This window comes from Dromiciops gliroides, chromosome X (assembly GCF_019393635.1).
Source record: "Dromiciops gliroides isolate mDroGli1 chromosome X, mDroGli1.pri, whole genome shotgun sequence".
NCBI lineage: Eukaryota > Metazoa > Chordata > Mammalia > Microbiotheria > Microbiotheriidae > Dromiciops > Dromiciops gliroides.
The window spans coordinates 5,359,938-5,382,338 of NC_057867.1; the positions used below are offsets into that span (position 1 = coordinate 5,359,938).

Consider the following 22,401-nt stretch of genomic DNA (forward strand, 5'->3'; position numbering starts at 1 on the left):
GGAAAAAAGAACAAAATTGTAACCAATATGCATAGTCAAACAAAACATACCAGTAATTGTACCAAACTGGCTTCTGTCTCATTCTGCATCCTGAACTCGTCACATCTCCGGAGGTGGGTGGCCTGCTTCATCCTGGGTCCTCTGAAATATTGCTTGGTTATTGTGTTGAGCAGAGTTCCTGAGCCTTTCAAAGTTGTTTTTACAGTATTGTTATTATATTCATTGTCCTCTTGGTTCTGCTCACTTGCCTCTATATCAGTTCATCAGGTCTTCCTAGGTTTCTCCAAAACCATCCTTTGCCATTTCCTACAGCATAACAATAGTACAGCATTAATTAGAGATCATTTAGTTCAAAGCCCTAATTTTTCAGATGTGAAAATGGAGGCCCTTGGAAGAGAAGTGACTTGCCCAGGAACACTAGGGAGCCACTGAACTGATTAGACCAGGAAAAGGAAAAGGTCACATTGATGCATGAGGAAGAGAAGTCCCTGTTTTTTCATTCACAGAGTATTACTTGGCTGCCTCCTGCTGGGTCCTGCTGGGGTACAGCCAGAAATCAGATAGGGTCTCTCTCCTCAGTGAGCTCACAGTCTGGGGGTGGGGAGAGGACATGCTACAGACAAAGGTGTGCCTGCCCTCTACCTGAGTGAGGAATCCCTCACCTTGTGCAGATCCCTTTAATCTGGAGCCCACAGCTGCTCTACAGGTGTATGCCTAGCAAAAAAAAAAAAAGGCCCATTCCCAGAAACCCCAGTTGGCTCACTCCTTCCAAAGCAGGAGTATGGTGACTCTTTCTGCATTCCCCCATTGCTTAGTATGAGAGAGGCCCACTAATGAAGGAGTCAAAGAGGATGCCTCATCTCATTCCTGGCTACTCTCTCCTCTTTTTTTCTTTTTTTTTGTGAGGCAATGGGGGTTAAGTGACTTGCCCAGGGTCACACAGCTAGTAAGTGTTAAGTGTCTGAGGCCAGATTTGAACTCAGGTCCTCCTGGATCCAGGGCCGGTGCCCTATCCACTGTGCCACCTAGCTGCCCCTTCTCTCCTCCTTTAGTGCAACCCACTTCCCCAGACAGAATGGCATCGGTAAAGCACCACTTATTCAGCCTTCTCCTAATTCACAGGCACCCTCTCAGATTCTAATTCTCTGCCATTATAAAAAGAGCACCCGTCACCGTTTTTGTACGCACGGGTTCGTTTTCTCTTGTAGTCTTTGGAATATAAGTCTAGTGGTGGTATCGCTGGGTCAATAAAGGGCCACGATTTAGTAACTGTTGTAGTGGAGAGTGTTGGACCTGGAGTCAGGAGAGATCTGAGTTCGAATCTAGTCTTGAAGGCTTACTAGTTGTATGACCCTGGGCAAGTCACTCAGCCTCAGTTTCCTCAGCAATAACACAGGGACGATGGCACCTACTACACAGGGTGGTTGTGAGGATAGTTTGCAAAGTGCTTTTCAAACCCTCAAGCCCAAGTAATCCTAGCTAGGATTGTTATTTGAGGGAACAGGCTCTAAATCGCTTTCCAGAATGGCTGGACCAGTCCACAGCTCACCAGCAGCGCGTCAGTACGCAACGTCCCCTCCGTAAATGGACGGCCAGGGCGGGGGGAGCGAGGACGCACCACCGAGATGCTAGGTCGCCCAACTGCCTAGAGCGGCACCAGGGGGGACCCTATGAAGGAAGAGAAGCCGGCTCGGCGCGGAGGGCTGGGAGCACTTCCGGTGGGTGGCGCCGCAGCCTTCCCGAGGCTGGGGGGAGTGTGAGCGTGGGAAGGCGGGGGCAGCTTCCATCCCTCCCCGCCTCGCCCTTCCCAGGGCTCTGAGTGGGGTGGGGTGACCGAAGTCGCTACTCGGAGCCCTCCGACCCTCGCCGGAGTCGGGGGTCTGGCTCGGGCTCCCCTCTCCCTCCCCATCCTTCCTTCCGGTCCCTTCCGGTCCCTTCCGGCGCCCCGTAGCAGCTCCCAGCCGCGCCTGCGCAGATGCGCTCTGCTCCAGCTCGCGGGGCCTTCCCCGGCGCTGGCCTAGCGAGTGCTTAGGGTCCCTCGGGGAGGGAGCCGGGCCACAGTGCCCCCAGAGCCGCAGTGCCCCCAGAGCCGCAGCGCCAGCAGGCGCACGGAAGGCTAGGCATGTGTGGGGGCGGCCCGCGCCTTGGGTGCTTCACCAATGATCCTTGCCCCAAGGCTTGCCTATCCTGCCCCCCCTGTTTCTAAGTCGGGAAGCCAGTGGCTTTCGCGCGCGGCCTCTAAATAGAGCCATCCGACTTGGCTCGCGTGGCTCTGGGCAGCCGTCTGTCCGCCCGTCATGGGCCTCCATGGCCACTCAGGCGAGTGATCGGGTTGGCAGAGATGCTGGTTCGGACGGTCAGCAGGCCCTTAGAAAGGAGCTGGGTCCGAGGGGACACAGCAGCTGGTGGAGGAAGCTAAAAGGGTTAACCTGGAAATTAAGGAAACAATCTGTATAGGAGAAATAAGGTCTTTAATCGGGGCAGAGGAGCTATAGCTCGCGGTATCACAAAGCTCGGAAGGTAGGAATACCCAAAGATGGGAACAGAGAACAGGGTTTTTATGGGGTAACAGAACAAAAAAGGGAACCAAACTGCTAAGCTAGGTATAGACGCTACTAACTCTAAATAGAAACTACTTAATGTAGATGGACCCTTTTTACATAATAACATCGAGTCCAGGGAGTAAGGTGGGGAAACATTGGGAGGGGATAAATTGCTTGGGGAGAAGTGGGGGAGGTCCATAAATCTATCAAGAGTGTGGAAATGACAAAGACAGTAAGCCCCAGGCAATTCATCTGCCTGGGTAGGGGGACTGAGTGGGGAATCAGTCAGTTTTCAGTAAATTTGTAGTTCTCAACAGATACCCTAAGACTTGAGCCAGAAGGGTTAACAGAGAAACTAAGACCTGAGTAACCAGAGGGTTACAATCAACAGAAGCCTAGGGAAGGGAACCGAGGCCCATTAACCACTAATATTCCTAAATGACAGTGATGTAGGAGGCAAAAAAGGGGTTAACAGAAAAACCTAAGACCCAAGCTCTAATTCAGATATGGATATATTCAGATATATATGGATGACTTAAGATTTGGGAAACAGGTCAAGGCCTAGGTTTTCCTGTGCCCACATTAATCAGTACCCTTAACAAGAATATAAAGAGGCAGGTCATATAACAGTGATACACTGACAGGCTATAGAAATTCAAACTAGAAAGAAATGATAAATGAAGATTTTTGAAACTAGCCATGGGAATCAGAAAGTGACATGCGCAGAAAAGGCTAAAAGTGTCCCCAGATTGACCTTATGATGTGTAAACCCTAAAAACACACCTCCACAGAAGAAGGTACCTGTCTCCAGGGTTGGCTTAGGACCCCAGGAACTCCAAATTAGTATAAGCCCTTCACTGTACCTCCCTAAGATGGAGATTATTACAATGAGACTGATAATCAATTTATCTATACTATAAATATAACTGTCTTTCCTTTCCTTATTCGAGAGATAATGATGTGAGAGACAATAAAACTTGGGAAACTGAGTCATTGAGTCCTGTAATTCTTTTGGGATGACTCACAATCAATTTGACCCTAAATTCCATCACACATCAACAGGACACCTAGAAACCAGATCTAAGTAGAGAGATACAGCTCTGACAAGTCTAAGCATGTCTTTAGGGACATTCAAAGAAAGACCAAATGTGAGAAACTAAGGTTTGTGTTCTTATCAACAGTACAGTCTAGATGGCTCGGTGGTTAAAGCACCGGCCCTGGATTCAGGAGTACCTGAGTTCAAATCCGGCCTCAGACACTTAATACTTACTAGCTGTGTGACCCTGGGCAAGTCACTTAACCCCCATTGCCTGAAGAAAAAAAACAAAACAAAACAGTACAGTAACCAAGAGGGTTCAAGTCCATATCAACCCTCACCTTCAACAGAGACAGAAACTAGGGACCATTAACCATTAATATGATGTGTGTGGGGGGGTTAATTGATCAGATTGATTGTGGGGCATCCCAAAGAATTATAAGACTCAGTGACTCAGTTTCCTAAGTTTTATTGCAATACTGTGAGTGACCACAAGGAGACCACCAGGGAGGTGTCTTGAACAGGGGGATGAAAATGAAAAGTAAGAAAAAGTGGTTTATCTCCTCATTATCTTGCTCTTATCCTTGTGGGAGGTTCATGGGAGGTCTTATCCTGATTTAGACTTCTTGGGGTCCTAAGACAACCCACAAGGTGGGTACCTTTCCCTGGAGGTGTGTTGTTAGGATTTACACATCATAAGGTAACCCTAAGGACGCATTTGGTCTTCTCTGCGCATGTTCCTAAACACATGCTTAAATTTGTCAAACCCAGAGGGTCTCTCTGTTGATGGTATCTCCTGAGATCTGGTTTCTAGGTGTCCCATCATCTGGGAATATTAATGGCTATTAATGGTCAATGGTCTCTGTTGATGCTAAGGGTTGATAGGGACAAACCCTACTGGTTACTGTAAGAACACAAACCTTATTTTCTCTGTTAACCCTTTTAGGTATTATTAATAGCTACTATTGATATAGGTTATCTGTTAACCCTTTTAGGATCTCCATCAAATAGAAAGACCCAATGTGTCCTTAGGTTCACCTTATGACACACCCCTAGGAAAAAAGGTCCCCACCTCGGGGGATGTCTTAGGACCCCAGAAGTCCAAATTAGGATATGAACCTCCCTAAGGAGGAGATTAAGATAATGAGATCGGGGCAGCTAGATGGCGAAGTGAATAGAGCACCGGCCCTGGAATCAGGAGTACCTGGGTTCAAATCGGGCCTCAGACACTTAACACTTACTAGCTGTGTGACCCTGGGCAAGTCACTTAACCCCAATTGCCTCACTAAAAAAAAAAAAAAGATAATGAGATCACGGATTTTTTTCACTATAAATAAACCACTTCCTCTCCCTATTCGAGACACCTTTGGGTGCTTCTCCCTGTGGTCATCATGATGTGGGAGGCAAAAAGGGGTTAACAGAAAAACCTAAGACCCCAGCCCTAATTCAGATATGAGCTCTAAAAGGGATTCAGACCCCTCTTAATGGATAACTTACAAGTCAGGATGCTAAGTTCTCTCACCCACAGTAATCAGTACCCATGACAGGAACAGAGGGAGCTAGGCCATGAAGGCCTAAGAATATAACAGTGATAAAATTGGCAGGCTTTAGAAACTCAAACTAGGAATAAATGATAAATGAAGATGTTTTGAAACTAAGCATGGGAATCAAAAAGTGACATGCTGGAGCTCGAAGCTGCTCTCCAGATGTGTGCCTAGCAAAAAAAAAAAAAAAAAAAAAGGCCCATTCCCAGAAACCCCAGTTGGCTCACTCCTCCCAAAGCAGGAGTATGGTGGCTCTTTCTGCATTCCCCCATTGCTTAGTGTGAGAGAGGCCTACTAATGAAGGAGTCAAAGAGAATGCCTCATCTCATTCCCAGCTCCTCTCTCCTCCTGTGTCAAGTGTCTGAGGTTGGATTTGAACTCAGGTCCTCCCGAACCCAGGACCACTGCTTTATCCACTGCACCACCTAGCTGCCCCCCTTGTCCTTAACTCTTTTTTTTTTTTTTTTGCAGGGCAACTGGGATTAAGTGATCTGCCCAGGGTCACACAGCTAGTAAGTGTCAAGTGTCTGAGGCCAAATTTGAACTCAGGTACTCCTGAATCCAGGGCTGATACTTTATCCACTGCGCCACCTAGCTGCCCTTGTCCTTAACTCTTTATGTAAAAGGGTGGCATCCCCATTTCTTGCTGGTCCCTGCAAGGAGCAGGGAAACTACCACGGTTATGCTGTGCCCTCCACTTACCCACTATACTCTAGAAGTCATGTCAGAGTGACAAGAGTATCAGCAAGAGCCTATGATCCCCCCCCCCCAAGCCCCTCCTTTCATTGAATTGATGCCTTTGTACTTGCCTGGTGCCTGGGGCCTGGCTTCCACCTTAAGGCAAAAAAAAACCCCTTCCAGTTCTAACATTCTATCAGGTTGTTTTTTTTTTTAATTTAAAATTTTTTTTCCAATTACATGTTGTCAAACTTTGTTTCCATACCTACCCTCCTTTGAAAAACAAAAACAAAAACAGATCAGAGAACTGCTAGGGAAAAACATAGTACCAGTTTATTTGTCCCAAGAATAAGCAAGCATGAATCATGGGGAGACCCCTTCCAAAGGACCTCTTTCTTTTTTTGTGGGGCAATGAGGGTTAAGTGACTTGCCCAGAGTCACACAGCTAATAAGTGTCAAGTGTCAGAGACCTGAAGACTCCCTCTTTCTAAGGGTATATAAGGTTTCTTTGCTCACTGGTTACAGGGTGTTATCAGTTTCATTAGCATGATACAAATCAACCCCAAAGCGAATACCATAACAAGAATGGCTGTGATGCAAAGCAGTTTTTACAATTTCAGTTATAACAAGTATAGAGGAAATACAGAAACACTATGATAAGATTATATAATTCCATAAAGGGTTTGGCAAGGAAGAGGAAGTCTTAATTACTATCCTGGGGAAAGAAGTCACCAGACTAGCTAGCTGGGCATTTTGCTCCTATTAATCCAGAGTTTCATAAAATACTTTTGGATAATAAGGCAGCTCCATCAAATGGGGGGGAGGCATACATTCTTATTAACAATGTAAAGATATTTTTTTCCGTTCCAAATTTTTCTCCCCCCCTCCCTTACCTCCCCCCTCCCGAGGCCAGCAAGCACTTTGATATAGGTTATCCACTATCATCTAACATTATATCTTTCTGCATTTGGTCCCTTCCGGGGAAAAATCAGGGGTTTGGGCCAGATATTGTCTAAAGGGTCCTTGTAACTGTTCTGGGCCTCAGTCTCTTCCTTCTAATGAGGGGGCTGTGGTTGATGTCTCCTCCGGTCCCTATTGGATATTCTGTGATCCTAAGCCCTCAGTTTCCCCATGTGTACGATGGGTAACTCAGACTCTGCGCGCCGCCCCCCCCCCCTCTCTAGGCGCTGATGGTCCAGGAAATTGACCTCCCCCACCTCCTAACACCAGGCCCTTCTATTCCATTCAAGCAGCGGTTATCAGACGCCAATTCTAGGCCAGGAAACCACCAAGATGTGAGAGACCTCCGGGTGTCCTAGAGCAGCTGCGAAAGCGCCCACGCAGCCTTCTGAGAGGGGAGGAGGAAACGGAAGTAGGTGTCAGACCTGGGGGAGGCTGAGCTGGAGAGCCCCGAGCACTTCCGGCAGGTCCTGCTGAGGGCTGCTCTAGAGAATGAGTCCATATTGGCCGGGACGGGGGGAGTTGCAGCTCTGAAGCATCGGGCGGGGCCTGGAACTAGCTCCGGGTCAAAGGGGAGGGAGAACCAGCTGGGCCCAGCAGAGCGCATGTGCCCTACCAGCGGCCCGGTTTACCCTTCTGCTGGGCAACCTCGCCATACATCCCCTCCCCTTGCTCATCCTTCTCTCTCCATTGCCTTCTCCCTCGTTCTCCGTTCCAATTTTTGCCTTTGTCTCTCAGAGGGTGTCGTCTCCTCGGCAAGATACAGTGAAAGAAACTTTGCATTTGGAGCCAGGGGTCCCAGGTTCCAATCCAGACTGTGCCCCCAACTGGGCCAAGCCAGCAGCTGAAAGATGCTGCTGATAAGGAGATTGGATTAACTTTCTCCTCAATCGGGTTCAGATCCCACCCACATAGGGAAGCCCACTGTGTTCTACTCAGGTTTGGGTGAGGATAAATTCTTCCATTAGTTTGCCCAGCCCCTCATTAGAATAGTGCCAGCTCTTATTTTAATATTCATTCTCTCATTACTTGTTAACCAGAATCATTGCCACCTTCAGCAACACCCATTCTTCCAAGGGCACGTAAGGATTCAGTGGGTTCCATGACTGTTTGGGCATTGCAGGTGGTCACTGGCGCCTTTTATTAATGATATGCTAGCATGATTAATACAATGATTAATTACCCAGAAATTATGTCTCCTGAATTTTTTAAATGTCACATAAGTTTATCACCTTAATGACAAATATCAAGAGTATTAAGGCCCTATAGAGGATAAATATCACAATTATCCTAATAATAGTCTTATGAATTCCTAAGTACCCCAAACACACCCCACCACCATTTCCCCATAACAGAATAATACATCTCACTTTAGAGGAAACCACATTATAATTTAGTTTTAGGACAAAATCAAATTGAAGTCCAGATTTACAGTCACAAAATCTCAATTTTCCCAGGGGCCTAGCTGCCAGAACCCTAAACTACAGGGCTCATTGCTTTCAGTTAGCTCAGCTCCAATGATTTATGGGAATTGTCTCACATTCTCATTCCCTTTTGGGGGCCACGAGGCTCTCCTAAAATATGGACATTGCAAACATAATGATATTATGAATAGATGTTTCCCCACACAAAGATTGGAGCACGTCTTTCTACTAGGACAGAATCTTAGTACACTAAACTCAAATAATCCCATGCTGCAAAGTTATTACTATAGTTTCTACTTGGTAAATGCTGGAATATGATTGAATATTGCCAGTCTCAAATTGCTAACAGGCATCTATCTCTCTAAAAACTTTCCCATTGCATTCTTATCTCAATGAAGTAAAAAAAAATGTTTTTTAAATAAACAACCTCCTCAAACCTTTCTTTTTTTTTTAGTGAGGCAATTGGGGTTAAGTGACTTGCCCAGGGTCACACAGCTAGTAAGTGTGAAGTGTCTGAGGCCGTATTTGAACTCAGGTACTCCTGAATCCAGGGCTGGTGCTCTATCCACTGCACCACCTGGCTGCCCCAAACCTCTCTAAACTTGAAAGCCTTGACTTTTTTTTTCCTGGGGCAATGAAGGTTAAGTGACTTGCCCAGGGTCACACAGCTAGTAAGTGTTAGGTGTCTGAGACTGGATTTGAACTCAGGTCCTCCTGAATCCAGGGCTGGTGCTTTATCCACTGCGCCACCTAGCTGCTCCCCAAACCCTTGACTTTCAAACACTCCATTCACACTGTGATGGTTCAAAGGGATTCCAACTTTCTTTGAATTTCCACTCAGACGTGCTTAAACCTTCCCCCTTTTCTTTTACATTGGACTTTGAGTTAAGCCTTACAAATGTCAAAACTGTCCCTTTTGTTATAGTGGGAAAATGGGTACGGGTTGGGGTTGGGGTTCTTGGGAATTCCTCTTTAAAGAATTACACCCTCTTGCACACAAAACTTAGTTAGAACAAGGTGATAGTTTATTTAGGGCCAAGGGAAGGGAAGGGTGGTGGGGAGGGAAACCATGAAAGAAATCCTTAGACTTTTCATGGGGAGATTTGGCATAAAGCACATGGCTCAGAGGTACCAAATCTCCTCGAACAGGAGACCAGAAGGTACTTTTATAGAGGACTGATGGGGGTGGACCATCTGCCCGTGAAAAGTTCCTTTAGTGAGAGAGGACCATCCCCCACTGGTGGTAGCTGGGGGAATTGGGTGAGCAGTGAAGGACCATCCCCCACTGGTAGTGACTAAAGGAATTGGGTGAGGGGTGGCTATGGATCCCTCTTCAGGACACAAAGGCCGCAGCCACACCCAAACTTATCTCCCCAGGATAAGGGAGACCAGAATGAAGGGTAGGAATCCCAAGCTAGCTCAGTCCGATTTGGTTCCTCTAGGCGTTATCTGTCCTCTGGTTTAGTTTCTCAAGGAGAAGATTCCTCAGTGTGCCCCAGAGAAATTCTGGGGTGCTCTGCGCCCCATGACACTTTCCTGTGCCCCCCAATTCCATAGTATACATTATCTTTGCATTGCTCTTTATTTCCATCTCATCTTCATGTTCCAATCATATCCCAGTCTCACACTCCACTGAATCTCTCCTGTACACATTTTCTTATACTGTACCAATTCATTGCAAAACTTTTGCATTTATAATTGTATAGTCCAACTCAATTTTTTTTTTAGAGAGGCAATTGGGGTTAAGTGACTTGCCCAGGGTCACACAGCTACTTAAGTGTTAAGTGTCTGAGGCCAAATTTGAACTCAGGTCCTCCTGAATCCAGGGCCGGTGCTTTATCCACTGCGCCACTTAGCCGCCCCTCAATTTTTTTTAGGTGACTTTGCTTCTAATTTATCTAAACAATTCAGTTCTGTTGAAACATCCACAGGAAAAAAATGCAGAGGTAAGGTAAAAGATGTATCTAAGATTACATTTTCACCTGATAGGGCAAACATTTTTTGTCTTTGCTACTGAATTTAAAATGTCTTAATTGCTATTTTCATATAATGTTAGCCCTAGAAAGCTGCACACCTCTTCCTCTCCTCACCAACAAAAACAATCCACTAATATATTTGAGCATTTACAAAATTATTCAAACCATGATTTGGAAATGTTAAGGGCTGTTACAGGGAATTGCCCTGTTTTTCAGAAACACCATCCTCAAAGCCCTCAGCAGGCCCTGAATGTGTCAAGGACGAAGCCCCCCCCCCCCCAGCTGAGATTCTTTGTTGTGTGTCCTTGGGAGGCAAGACAGGCACCAGCTGGTCTGTTCCAGGCTGGGATACTGCTTGTGCAGCTGGAGCCTTCTGCAGATAAGGGGACCCTCCTGTCTTCCTAGTTTAGTAGTTCCCAAGGGGAAAGAATACTTGACCCTACTCCTCACCTCACAAGTGGTTCTGATGTCCTAGGCCTCACTGTTCCCCTCCCATGTTATACAACTTCCTGGTATCCCTCCCTCCCTTTGTCCTGCTATTATAAAAGTGTAAACTTCGGTAAAAACTTTGAGCCTGTTGGGTTCCCATGCATATTCATTTCTCTTGGAATAAACCTGGTTTTCCCATAAGTCTCATGATGTTGCAATTTCCTTTTGACAAAAATCTGCAGTAGGGATTACATTTCAGTTGCAAAATTAGTCTAATTAATTGACAATACCACAAATTACTGCAGACTGGGGAAAAGAATTTCTTTTCTTTCTTACCTGTCTTCTTCTCTGCTACTTCAAACTGGCCAGGGTTGAGAAGACCTAGAAGAGGACTGTCTTGCAGTTTTTCCTTCTCTCTCCTGAAAGTCTGATGAGACGCTCAGTGGAAATAAGTCCCTGTTTATTAAGAAGGAGAGGTGAGCATCGGAATTGTAGCACATCACAGAGAGCTCTTTTAGTCATATTGTTGTTGTTTAGCCTCTGTCAAGTCCAACTCTTCATGACCCAATGAACCTTATTGTCCATGAGGTTTTCTTGGCAAAGAAATTGGAGTGGTTTGACATTTTCTTCTCCAGTGAACTAAGGCAAACAGCATTAAGTGACTTGCCCAGGGTCACACAACTAATAAGTATCTAAGGCCACATGTGAACTCAGGTCTTCCTGATTCCAGGTCCAGTCAGCCGATGAGCCATCTAGGTGCCCACTTTTATGTATAAGATTTTAATTTTTTAAACATGACCATCTTCTATGATGCAGGCCACTTACGAGAAGCTAATACCAAATGAAGGCATCAGCATAAGCTTCACCACCATTCCAAGCTCCCTAAACTTGCTCTAGTTTATTGCTTTCCCACCCTTTTCTTGGGACAAGTTAGGGAAGTGTATTGTGTCAAGAGTTGAGACCAGGACCCCAGCTCCCCATCTGCATAAGGGTGTGGAGCTTTCTGATGATCAACACTTATAGACACATCTGTAGAGAAGGGAACCTAAACAATTGGTGGAGAGCCTGTTTTTCCATTTTAGGGCAGACTTTTTGATTCTCAGAATCTATCCAAATGTGTCCATAAGATATTTCATAAAGGTATTCGTTTTCTTTAGCCAATCTAAACCCACATGTTGTTCAAATCAAAGGATTCTTCTCAGGGCCAAGGATATCTAGACTCTCACATTAATCCTGTCCAAACATTTTCACAAATTTTAAAACTTAGCTTTAGATAATCTGAAAGGAATCTTCCAATTCTCCAGGAGACAACCCATGGGGGGGGGTGTCTTTAAAAGAAACAGACTGACTAGATTCCATACGTTAAAGTAAAATTTTTTACCAGGAATATTTAAACCAGAATCTGAGGGACCCAAAAGAAGAATTATTTTGAAACCAAATTAATAAACCAAATTCCAACTCACTGAAACCAACTTGCTGAAACCAATTAACAGAAGCCCCTCAAAATAAATTATGTCAGTCCGAAGCTTTGTTGGTGGTTGTGGCAACAACATTGTAAAATAAATAACTGAGACAGTAAACAGAAAGAATGAGCTCCCCAGATGACTTTGGACCCATCCTCAATATGACAAAGAGGTATATGCCGATGGGCGTTCTGCCCAGGGTCACTTAACCAGTGAGGAACCAGAACCAGACCAGAAAGGGGATCTCTGAATATCCAACTTCAGTGCTTTATACCACAGCAGAGCCATCCAACCAGGACCACCTAACAGTGGGCAGCACCACAGCACCAGACCCCTTTGGGGTTGAACCAGAGACAATGGCCACAACACAGACGAGTCTCTTGCTTCTGTGTCTGCAGAAAAAGGAGGCAAACAGGGCACAAGGTTTGTTAAAATTGTCCTACTTGGGGCAGCTAGGTGGTGCACTGGATAGAGCACTGACCCTGGATTCAGGAGGACCTGAGTTCAAACCCAGCCTCAGACACTTGGCATTTACTTGCTGTGTGACCTTGGGCAAGTCACTTAAACCTCATTGCCCCCACCCAAAAAAAAAATTGTCCTGCTTGTTAAAATCTAGTTTTTCTGTCCAGCTCTTGCTTTACATATCTGAACCGCAGTGCCTCGCTCATCTGTATGTCCACCTTGTTCTGGTGGCTACCAGACTAACCACCCCCTCCAGTTTCAAGAGACTCATTATTCAAATGCAAGAGACAAAACAACACCTAGCAGTACCCAGAACACACACAGAAGGTAGAGATGTACCTGCCCTTTTGTGATCTGGATGACTCAGCTGGGTTTTCCCCCTTCAAATCTCCCAGGTAAATATAAGCATGTACACAGAGGAGAACTTCTGAAGGGGAAGGCCCAGTCTTTTCAAACTTCCTGCTTAGCCTTTCATGGCCACCAAATCTGTTATGTGAGAAATAGCTCCTCTCTGAGTTCATGCAGTCCTTAACACATGCCAAAATAGAGCGATGACAGTGCAGAAACTATAAAAGGAAAAACCGAGCTTTTATCATGCTTAAGGACAGGTTTGATCTCAGACCAAAAAATAAAGCTGAACCCAGGTTAGGATTCAAATCAAGTCTCTTATAGACAAAATTAAGTCAGTGACAGAGACAGAATTCGTTCACATGACACGATCTTGTATATTCCTCTTAGACCATAAAAACTAAAGACATTCATAATCCCAAGGTTCCTTCAACATCTTAAAAGTTGAACAAATTTAAAATTTAGTCAAACTGAGTCAAAATCTCATACACACTCAAATTGAGTGTGTGTATGCATGCATGTGTGGGTGTGTGTTTATGTGCTTATGTGGTTTTTTTTTGTTTTGTTTTTTTAAGTGAGGCAATTGGGGTTAAGTGACTTGCCCAGGGTCACACAGCTAGTAAGTGTCAAGTGTCTGAGGCCAGATTTGAACTCAGGTCCTCCTGACTCCAGGGCCCGTGCTCTATCCACTGCGCCACCTAGCTGCCCCTACCCATGCTGTTTTTAATGGAACAGGTGTTAAATGTGTGCTCACATTAAACCACAAGCTGGCTTTCTGTAGCCTCCCTGGTTGCCATATAGTTAATACACAGGCCCTTGTTCTCTGGGGGCTCCAGGACAGCCCTTCAGATACTGTTAACCAAGTCCTGACAAAATATAAACTAGAAATACAAAAATAGAAATGACAAGCAGGATGACTTCCGAAAGGCCTGGAAAGACATGTATGAACTGATGCATAGTGAAGTGAGCAGAACCAAGAGACAGAACCAAGACAATCCCAGATGAACCATACTATCCACCTCCAAAGAAAGAACTGATATTGATGGAACAGACTGAAGCAGGCTATTTTCTACTTTCTTTCATTTTGTTTTTCTTTTAATCAAGTTTGCTTGTACAAGACAACAAACATGGTCATGTTTTACATAACCATACAAGTCTAACCCATATCTGATTGTTTGCTGCCTCAGGGAGGGAAAGAGGGATAAAAATTGGAACCCAAAACTATAAAGCAAAATGTTTCCTCTTTAAAAATAAATAAATAAAAACAACCAAAAAGAGATTTAAAAAAAGAAATATAAAAATATAAAGTGCATAGAAACCCAGACAACAGGACTTGGACCTACCTCCTTGAAATTTTCAGGAAAGAACTTTCCGGGCCTGTCAGAAAGTATGCAATAAGTAGTGTGTCGGCAAATCTTGTTCAAAATTGTAGTGTTTAAAAAGGACATTGTGATGAAAGGGTTATCAAATCTGTCTCCAACAGGTCTGGAGTGGGTGGAGTCAAAGCAGGCCTGGCTTGGGCAGATGCTCACTCAGCTGGCCCTGGGCAAGGGGCCAACACTAGCTAACCTTGGGCAAATCTCATCACTTAGATTAAGGAGATGGACTTAATTTTCTTGAATGTCCCTACTTCTTATTTAGTTTTTGTGGGGCCATGGGGGTTAAGTGACTTGCCCAGGGTCACACAGCTAGTGTCAAGTGTCTGAGGCCAGATTTGAACTCAGGTCCTCCTGAATACAGGGCTGGTACTTTATCCACTGGGCCACCTAGCTGCCCCCACCTATTCCTTCTTTCTTTCTTTCTTTCTTTCTTATTTATTCATTCATTCATTCATTCATTTATTTATCTTTATTTATTTGTTTGTTTGTTTGTTTGTTTGTTTATTTATTTATTTTTGGTGAGGCGACTGGGGTTAAGTGACTTGCCCAGGGTCACACAGCTAGTAAGTGTTAAGTGTCTGAGGCTGGATTTGAACTCAGATCCTGCTGAATCCAGGACCAGTACTCTATCCACTGCGCCACCTCGCTGCCCCATTACTTTTTTTAATTGTTTCGTTTTAAAATTTTGAGCTTGATGAATACCCCCTCCAAAAGAAGCCCTCTACCCCAAGCCATTTCTATGTATAGCCCTTCTAGTTCTGTCTAGTTCTGATCATAAGTCATTTCCTCTCTCCAGGCCTCAGTTTTCCCTTTGTCTGATAAAAGGATTGGACACATTACTGGAGGTCTAGCCATTCTATCAGCTCCCATGAGTGCAGTCAGTGTGTTTGTGCAGACAACTAGCAGATCTATTTATCAGTAGGAGGGAAGGGGGTCCATGGGTTTAGAATGTTGTGAAAGATGCTGGCTGGTCTTGCTTAACTCTTTTTTTTTGTTTTTTGTTTTGTTTTGTGGGATGAGGGTTAAGTGACTTGCCCAGGGTCACACAGCTAGTGAGTGTCAAGTGTCTGAGGCTGGATTTGAACACAGGTCCTCCTGAATCCAGGACCGGTGCTTTATCCACTGCACCACCAAGCTGCCCCCTTGCTTAGCTCTTTTTATGCTTACAAAGTACAGTTCAAAGGGGAAGACTATAAAAAGGATTAAGAAAACTTTTAAAAATAAAGTTCTTTACTAAAAAAAATACAGCCTCCTCTGCCTGGCACTTCGGGCTCCTCAGGGTCTGATCCACCCTGTCTGTCCTGGGTGATTAAACGCCATTATTGGTCAGGTACTCTGCTAGAGACAGCTGGTCTTAAGTCATTCTCTTTCCCCCAAACCCTGTCTTCCCTTCCCTATTACTGTCTAGGGCAACACTCTCCTCCCAGTCCCTCAGGCCCTCACCTAGGTGTCATCCTGAATTCTTCTCACTCTCTTTCACCCCCAACCCCTATCCAAGCTGTGGCCAAGGCCTGTTAATCTCATCTTTGCAGTATCTCTCTTCTAACACTGAACCCACCCTGGTGCAGGCCCTCTTCACCACATACCTAGACTACCTACCTCCTTTCTTCATTCAGCCACCAAAGTGACCTTCTTATAGTACAGATAGGACTGTATCACTCTACTACTCAAGAAACTCCAGTGGTTCCCTATTGCCACCAGGAGTGAAAATAAAATGCTCACTGTTTGATGTTCAAAGCCTCTTTCTCCCTTTCCAGTGTACAACCCAACACATACTCTCTGATCCAGCGACTCTGGCCTCCTGGCTGTCCCATTAATAAGAAACTATAGCTCTTGGCTCTGGCTGGACCCCAGGCCTGGAACACTCTTCCTACTGTCTCCTTCCTGCCTCCCCTGGTTTCCTTTTACGTCCCAGTTAAAATGCCTCCTTCTAAAGGAAGCCTTTCTTTATTTCAGCGCCTTTCCTCTCTTTATTTTTCCTGTATTTAGCTTGTTTGTACATAGTTGTTTGATTGTTGTCTCCCCTGCTAAATTGTAAGCTCGTTTCAGACAGGGATTGTTTTGTGCCCTAGTGCTTAGGACGATGTCTACCATACAGTAGGCTCTAAATAAATGTTTGCTGGCTGAGTGGCCGACTGTTCCAATTGTTCTAGGTCCCACTTCCATGTATTTTCACAGACTCTCCCTTGCATGTGGAATGCATTTCCTCCTCATTTCCACTTCTTGGGTCCTGGGCACGAAGGGTGGCACAGTACATTGAATGGTGGGCATTAGGTCAGGGAAACCTGAGTTCAAATCCGATTTCAGGCACAGACTAGCTGTATAACCCTAGACAAGCCTCTTAGTTTCCTTGCCCATAAAATGAGAATGATAATAGCATCTGCCTCCCAGGGTTGCTGTGAGGATCAAATTAGGTAAAACACATGTTAGCTGCAATTACTACTACTGCTGCTACTACTACCACCACCACCATTCAAGCTTCAACTCACTTGCCACTTCCTACGGGAAGCCTTTCCTGATTCCTTTAGTTGTTAGTATTTTCTCCCTTTTCAAACTGTTTTGCATTTAATTGTTTACATGGTGTGTGTCTCCCCTTCAACAGCATATAAACTCCTTCAGAAAAGATATTTGTTCCCATTTTGTCTCCTTTGTCTGATTTGTAGTGAGTGCCTAAGCAGCAGTTGCTGAATTCAGAAGAGTGAGGCAGTGTGTATTCTGGCTTTGGAACCAGAATCAATGAGATCTCGTTTGTAAAGTGCTCAGCACAGTGGCAGGCCGTGGAGGTGCTTAACCAAGGCCTGCTCCCTTGCACTTGTTATCTCCAGAAGTGGCTTGGACAAGCTGTCTGCTCAGGACAGTCCCAACTCTGCATTCCACGTATCTCATGTGATCATCATTAGCTATTTGAAATACTGGGGAGGTCTGGGTAGGGAGAACTTACCATAGCATCCCCATGGGAGGAGCTAAGGCATTCGGGCCAGCCTCAGCTAATCCTAGGGGAAAGGTCCCTATCCTTACTGATCCAGGATGTCCCCAGATCTCAGAGGAAGCATTGATGCTCTGGGGGAGGGACGGGCACCCGGAAGTAGAAGAACAGAGGGAGGTGATGGGCTCAGAGGAAAGGCAAGAAAAGGGGACATGGGTGGAGATAATGGAATCCTTTGCTTTCTGGAGCCCCCCCCCCCCGCCCCGCCTTCCAGGCAGTTCCCCAAAGCAGTGAATTACCTGTGAATGACGTAGAGGGAAGAAAGCAGCAGCAGCAGGATGCACACCCTGACTGCAATCGTGTAAATTAAAAAAACAAAACACTAAAGGGTTCTGGGTAGCAGATACTGAGTCACCCCTCCTCTTAGTGGAGAGATGGGGGTCTGTGGGTGCAGAATGCTGCAGACAAGGCCAGACTAGGCTGCGTGGTCGGTCTGGCTGGGGAGGAACGGATACAGCTGTAGAGTAAGACCTAGAAGCATCAAGGAAAAGGGGAGCCTGGAGGCAGGCTTGGATGAGGCGCCCACCTCTGACTGGCCATGGGCCGTTACAGGTCCTCTGGGCCTCAGTTTGCCCATTTGTACATAAGAGGCGGGGTGGGAGGGGGCCAGGCGAGGGGAGGAGGGGGAAGCTGGTGGCCTCTGGGATTTTTGAGGGGGCGGGCCTGCAGGGAAGCGGAAGCTTGGAGGGAGCCAATGCCGCCCCGGGGTCGGCCCGAGTCGCCGGAAGTCTCGCCTGCTAGCCCTGCCCCATCTCCCGACCCGAGGAGAGAAGCGCCAGCGTGGCCACACCGGACCCGCGTAGGAGACAGAGGCGGTTCTCTAGCCCCGGGCCAATCGTAGATCCAGAGGGAAGATGCGTCTGCGCAGCCGCGAAGGCCCGCCCCTGCGCAGCCGCGCCAGCGCGCACCATCGAGAGGCACGCTCCTCCCGGCGAGCCTAGAGCGGCCCGACCGGAAGTGCCCCTCCCTCTCCCGCCGGAAGGACGTGGCGCCGCTGTCTTGTCCTCTCTGGGGGCTGCCACTGAACTTTGAGCGAGTGTCCGTAAACCAGCTAGGCAATGTGGTTCTTCGCCAGCCCTGGGCCGGCACCTCGGAGCCGCCCTGCCTGCTCCTCCTGCCCCCACTCGTTCCCAGTGCCTCGCTGGGCTCACTTCCTGCTCTCCTCAAACTCCTGCCTCTCTCACGGGCTGTTTTCCCATCTGTAAAATGACAGGATAACACTAGGTGGGGCTCCTCTGGAAGCCTCGGGCTGTAGGCCAACTTACCCGGCTCTTTGATGGGACAAGGTCTCTGGGCCTCCGGAAAGTGAACAAGTTCGATTGGGTGGACTCGGGGACACGCCGCGTCACCGAGCGTCAAAGCTGGGAAGGACCCTGGCGTTCATCTCCTCATCTCAGATTAAAGCCCCAGGCCCAGAAGGGAGAATTCTCGAGTCACACTTAAAGATTCTTGGGGGCAGCTGGGTGGCGCAGTGGAGGACTCCTGAGTTCAAATCCAGCCTCAGACACTTGACATTTACTAGCTGTGTGACCCTGGGCAAGTCACTTAACCCCCATTGCCCTGCCAAAAAATAAAAAGGAAAAATAAACAAATAAATAGAATTCTAGATTCTCGAGTAGCAGGGTGTCAAAAGGGGATTGTCCAAACCCTTCATTTTACAGAGGGGAAACTGAGCCCAGAGACCTGAAGCACCTTGGCCCAAAGTCACATAAATGAGTGACGAAGCCAGAGCTTCACACTCCAAACCAACATTCTTTCCACGACCACAGTGAGTGCGATCCGTTTCGAATGATCTTTTTAAATGTCACAAAGTTTCTCGTGGTTATAATGGTTGCTTGTACTGTATACTGAATAAAACCCCTGAGGTTAAATCTCACCGTGCCACCTGTGTGACCTTGCTTGGGCAAATCACGTGCTCCTGGGGCCTCAGTTTCCTCACCTGCGAAGTGGTGGGGTCTGTGCTGATAATAATACTAGCTGACATTTGCAAAGCACTTCTTACAACTCACAATAACCCTGAGAAGGAAAGTCACTATCCCAGGGTCACACAGTTAGGTCTGAGGTAGAACTTGAGCTTAGGTCTTTCTGACTCCAAGTCCAGGACTCTTATGAACCACACTCCCTTAGTTGCCTAAAGAGTCTTAGGTTAATAAACTGGCAGTACTTGGTGCAGATATTAAAAAAAAAAAAGCTCAAGCTAACATTTATACACTATGTGTCAGGGAGGGCGCTAAGTACTTTACAATTATCTCATTTGTTCCTCACAACAGCCCTGGGAGGTAGGTGTTATCATGATCCCCAGGATACTGAGGTAGATTGATGTAGTCACTCACCCAAGGTCACACAGCTAGGGAGCATCTGGAGCAGAATTTGAACTCCAGTCTTCCTGACTCCAGGCCTTGACCTAGCTGGATTCAAAGATTCTTTGCAACAACTTCACAGGCCCCAGAGGTTAGGAACCACCAAGTCGCACTTGCCTAACCACCATAAAGGCTGTCTCCATGAAGTGTTCCTTGATTTCTCCCCTCTAGTCATAATGAACAGATTCTTTCTGTGCAATCTCCACATTTTTGCATCTACCTCCCAATGTGTCATAGTGTAATTCACAGACTCGTATGTTTGGCAAGAGAAGAGCCCTTCAAGGCCAACGAGTTCAACTCTTTCATTTCACAGATGAGGACATTGAAGCCAACCAAACTAAGTATCTTGCCCATGATCACAGAGGTAGTAAGTGTCAGAGACAGGTGAGATTTGAACCCAAATCCTCCAAATCCAAATTCAACCCTCAGAGAAGGCTCACTGGCTCTGGAGTCAGGTTCAAACTCCATCCCTGATACTTGCTACCTGTGTGACTTTGGCTGGACACTTAACCTCCTTAGGTCTCCTTTTCCTTAACTGTGAAATGAAGGTCCCAAAGCTAGTAAGTGTGTGAAGTTGAAGTAGACCTCTGATCTTCCTGATTCTAGATCAAGTACTCTAACCACTGTGCCACCTAGCTACCTCTAAGGAACTATATGATAGGAAGAGAAGATGACTCACATGGTACAGATGAGTAGACAGTGTTCAGTTGGTACCCTTTGATGTCAGTATGTTAGGTGGTTCCCAAGGTGGCAAATTTATGGGAGGACATGGACAAGAATTACACAAGACAAATAGGCATGGATGAGTTGTGACCTTTATCACTGGAGTTGTAGCGGGATGCGGGAGCCCAAGAAACAAGAGACCCCAACAGCTACGAAATCTTTAAACTTTAGACAACAAAACTCAAGAGTCCAGAAGTGAAAAACAGCTCTGCCTCCTACCTCAGGAATCCACATTCCTGAGGGGACCAAGATATGGATGGGTACTGCATATCTTACTGATATGATAGCCCATTATTCAAACTCCAGGTACCCCCTCCCACTTGTTTTGTAATCTTACTCAGGTCTTTTCTTACTCAGGGAGACAGCCTCCATCATGACTCTGTCTCCTGGCCATATATTCCTCTCTCCTAATACATCGTTTTATTTTACAAGATTCACTGTGAGCTTCTAACTATTTGGGTGAGCTAGCCCTCCCAAAGGACAGGTGGAAACCCGCCCCCCCCCCCCCAACAAAAGGCACTTTCACATTGGTGGGATCCCAGATCCATTGGGTATTTGAATTTATATATATATATATATATATATATATATATATATATATATATATAATTTTTTTTTTTTTGGTGAGGCAATTGGGGTTGAGTGAGTGACTTGCCCAGGGTCACACAGCTAGTAAGTGTTAAGTGCCTGAGGCCACATTTGAACTCAGGTCCTCCTGACTCCAGGGCTGGTGCTCTATCCACTTTGCCACCTAGCTGCCCCTGGTATTTGAATTTATAAAGGTGAGCTTTGATTAAGTGAGATCAGCTTGACAGTTAAGTGTAGATGGACCTGGAGTGGAATCGGGTGAGGGCTGAGGCAGGCTGACCCTCCAGCAGCTACTCCAGTAGTGGGGGGGAGGGCATGAGGGCCTTGCACCAGCAGGTGAGGAGTGAAGGTTAACCTGTAGTCTGTAAGCTTGGATGCCAGGGAGGATGGTGATACCCGACACAGGGAAATTTGGAAGAGGGCAGGATTTGGCAGGAAAGATACCGAGTTCAGTTGAGTTTCCGATGTCCAAGGGACATCTATTTTGGGTTGTCTTATAGGCAGTTGGAAACATGAGTCTGGAGGTATAGGAGAGACATTAGGGTTGGACAAGTAGCTCAGAGAATTTTCACTATAAAGGTGATAATGAAATCCTTAGAGCTTATGAGATTACCAAGTCAACTAGTAGAGGGGAAAGGACTGTCTTTTCCTCTCTATTTTTATTCCCAGCTTGGTGTAGTCCTTGGGACATAGCATAAGCCCTTAATAAGTGGACCTATTGCAAGTTCCTGTTTTACCTGTGCCTTTGTATCTCTAATTGGGCACATGATAAATGCTGGATTTCCTTAGAGAGGCTCCGCTGTCCGTCTAGAGCAAGAAGATTTGAACCCGGGTCTCTGGACTCTTGGTCCAGGACTCCTTTGCCTGGTCCCCTCTCAGGAGGGTAAGAGTGAAGTGGATTGTACCAGCAGTAGCTATATTTTGGAGTGGCAAAGCTAGTATTTTCCTTGAGGAGGAAACTGAGGCTGTTATTCACTTGTGTCTGACTCTTTGTGACCCCTTTTGGGGTTTTCTCAGCAAAGATACTGGAGTGGTTTGCTAATTCCAGCTCATTTTACAGATGAAATAACTGAAGCAAACAGGGTCAAGTGATTTTCCCAGGGTCAGACAACTAGTGTCAGAGGCTGGATTTGAACTCAGGTCCTTCTGACTCCAGGCCCTGTGCTCTGCCTACTTCAGGGCCATGCAGCTGCCCCAAGGGGCAGTAGGAATAAAGAACAGTGTGATAGATCTAGAACCCATGACTGCCTCTCCTATAGTGAATGGCTGGGAGACCTGGGGCCAGTCCCTTCCCCTCTCTGAGCTTCCTCAATTCGCTCCTTGGTTAAAAAAAGGGGGGTGGGGGCGGGAATGGAGTGGGACTCAAGGGTGTCCATGGTGCCTTCCTATTCTCCACCTAAGATTCCGTTTTCATGGTTCCCAAGCCAAGAGCTCTGGACCCCTTGGGGAATTGGGGGGGGGGAAGCAGGTGAGAGGGCCCTGGGAAGGGGTCCGGCACAGCA

At 46.3% G+C, this 22,401-nt stretch overlaps 1 long non-coding RNA gene across 1 annotated transcript; it reads right to left on the minus strand.

The window, feature by feature from the left end:
* Positions 1 to 6,138: 6,138 nt before the first annotated feature.
* LOC122733421 lies at positions 6,139 to 17,993 on the minus strand. Its single transcript, XR_006353841.1, has 3 exons — positions 17,468 to 17,993; positions 10,927 to 11,046; positions 6,139 to 7,615 (listed from the first exon to the last, which is right to left on the minus strand). It is a non-coding gene; the product is annotated as an uncharacterized LOC122733421 (long non-coding RNA).
* Between the last annotated feature and the right edge of the window lie 4,408 nt (positions 17,994 to 22,401).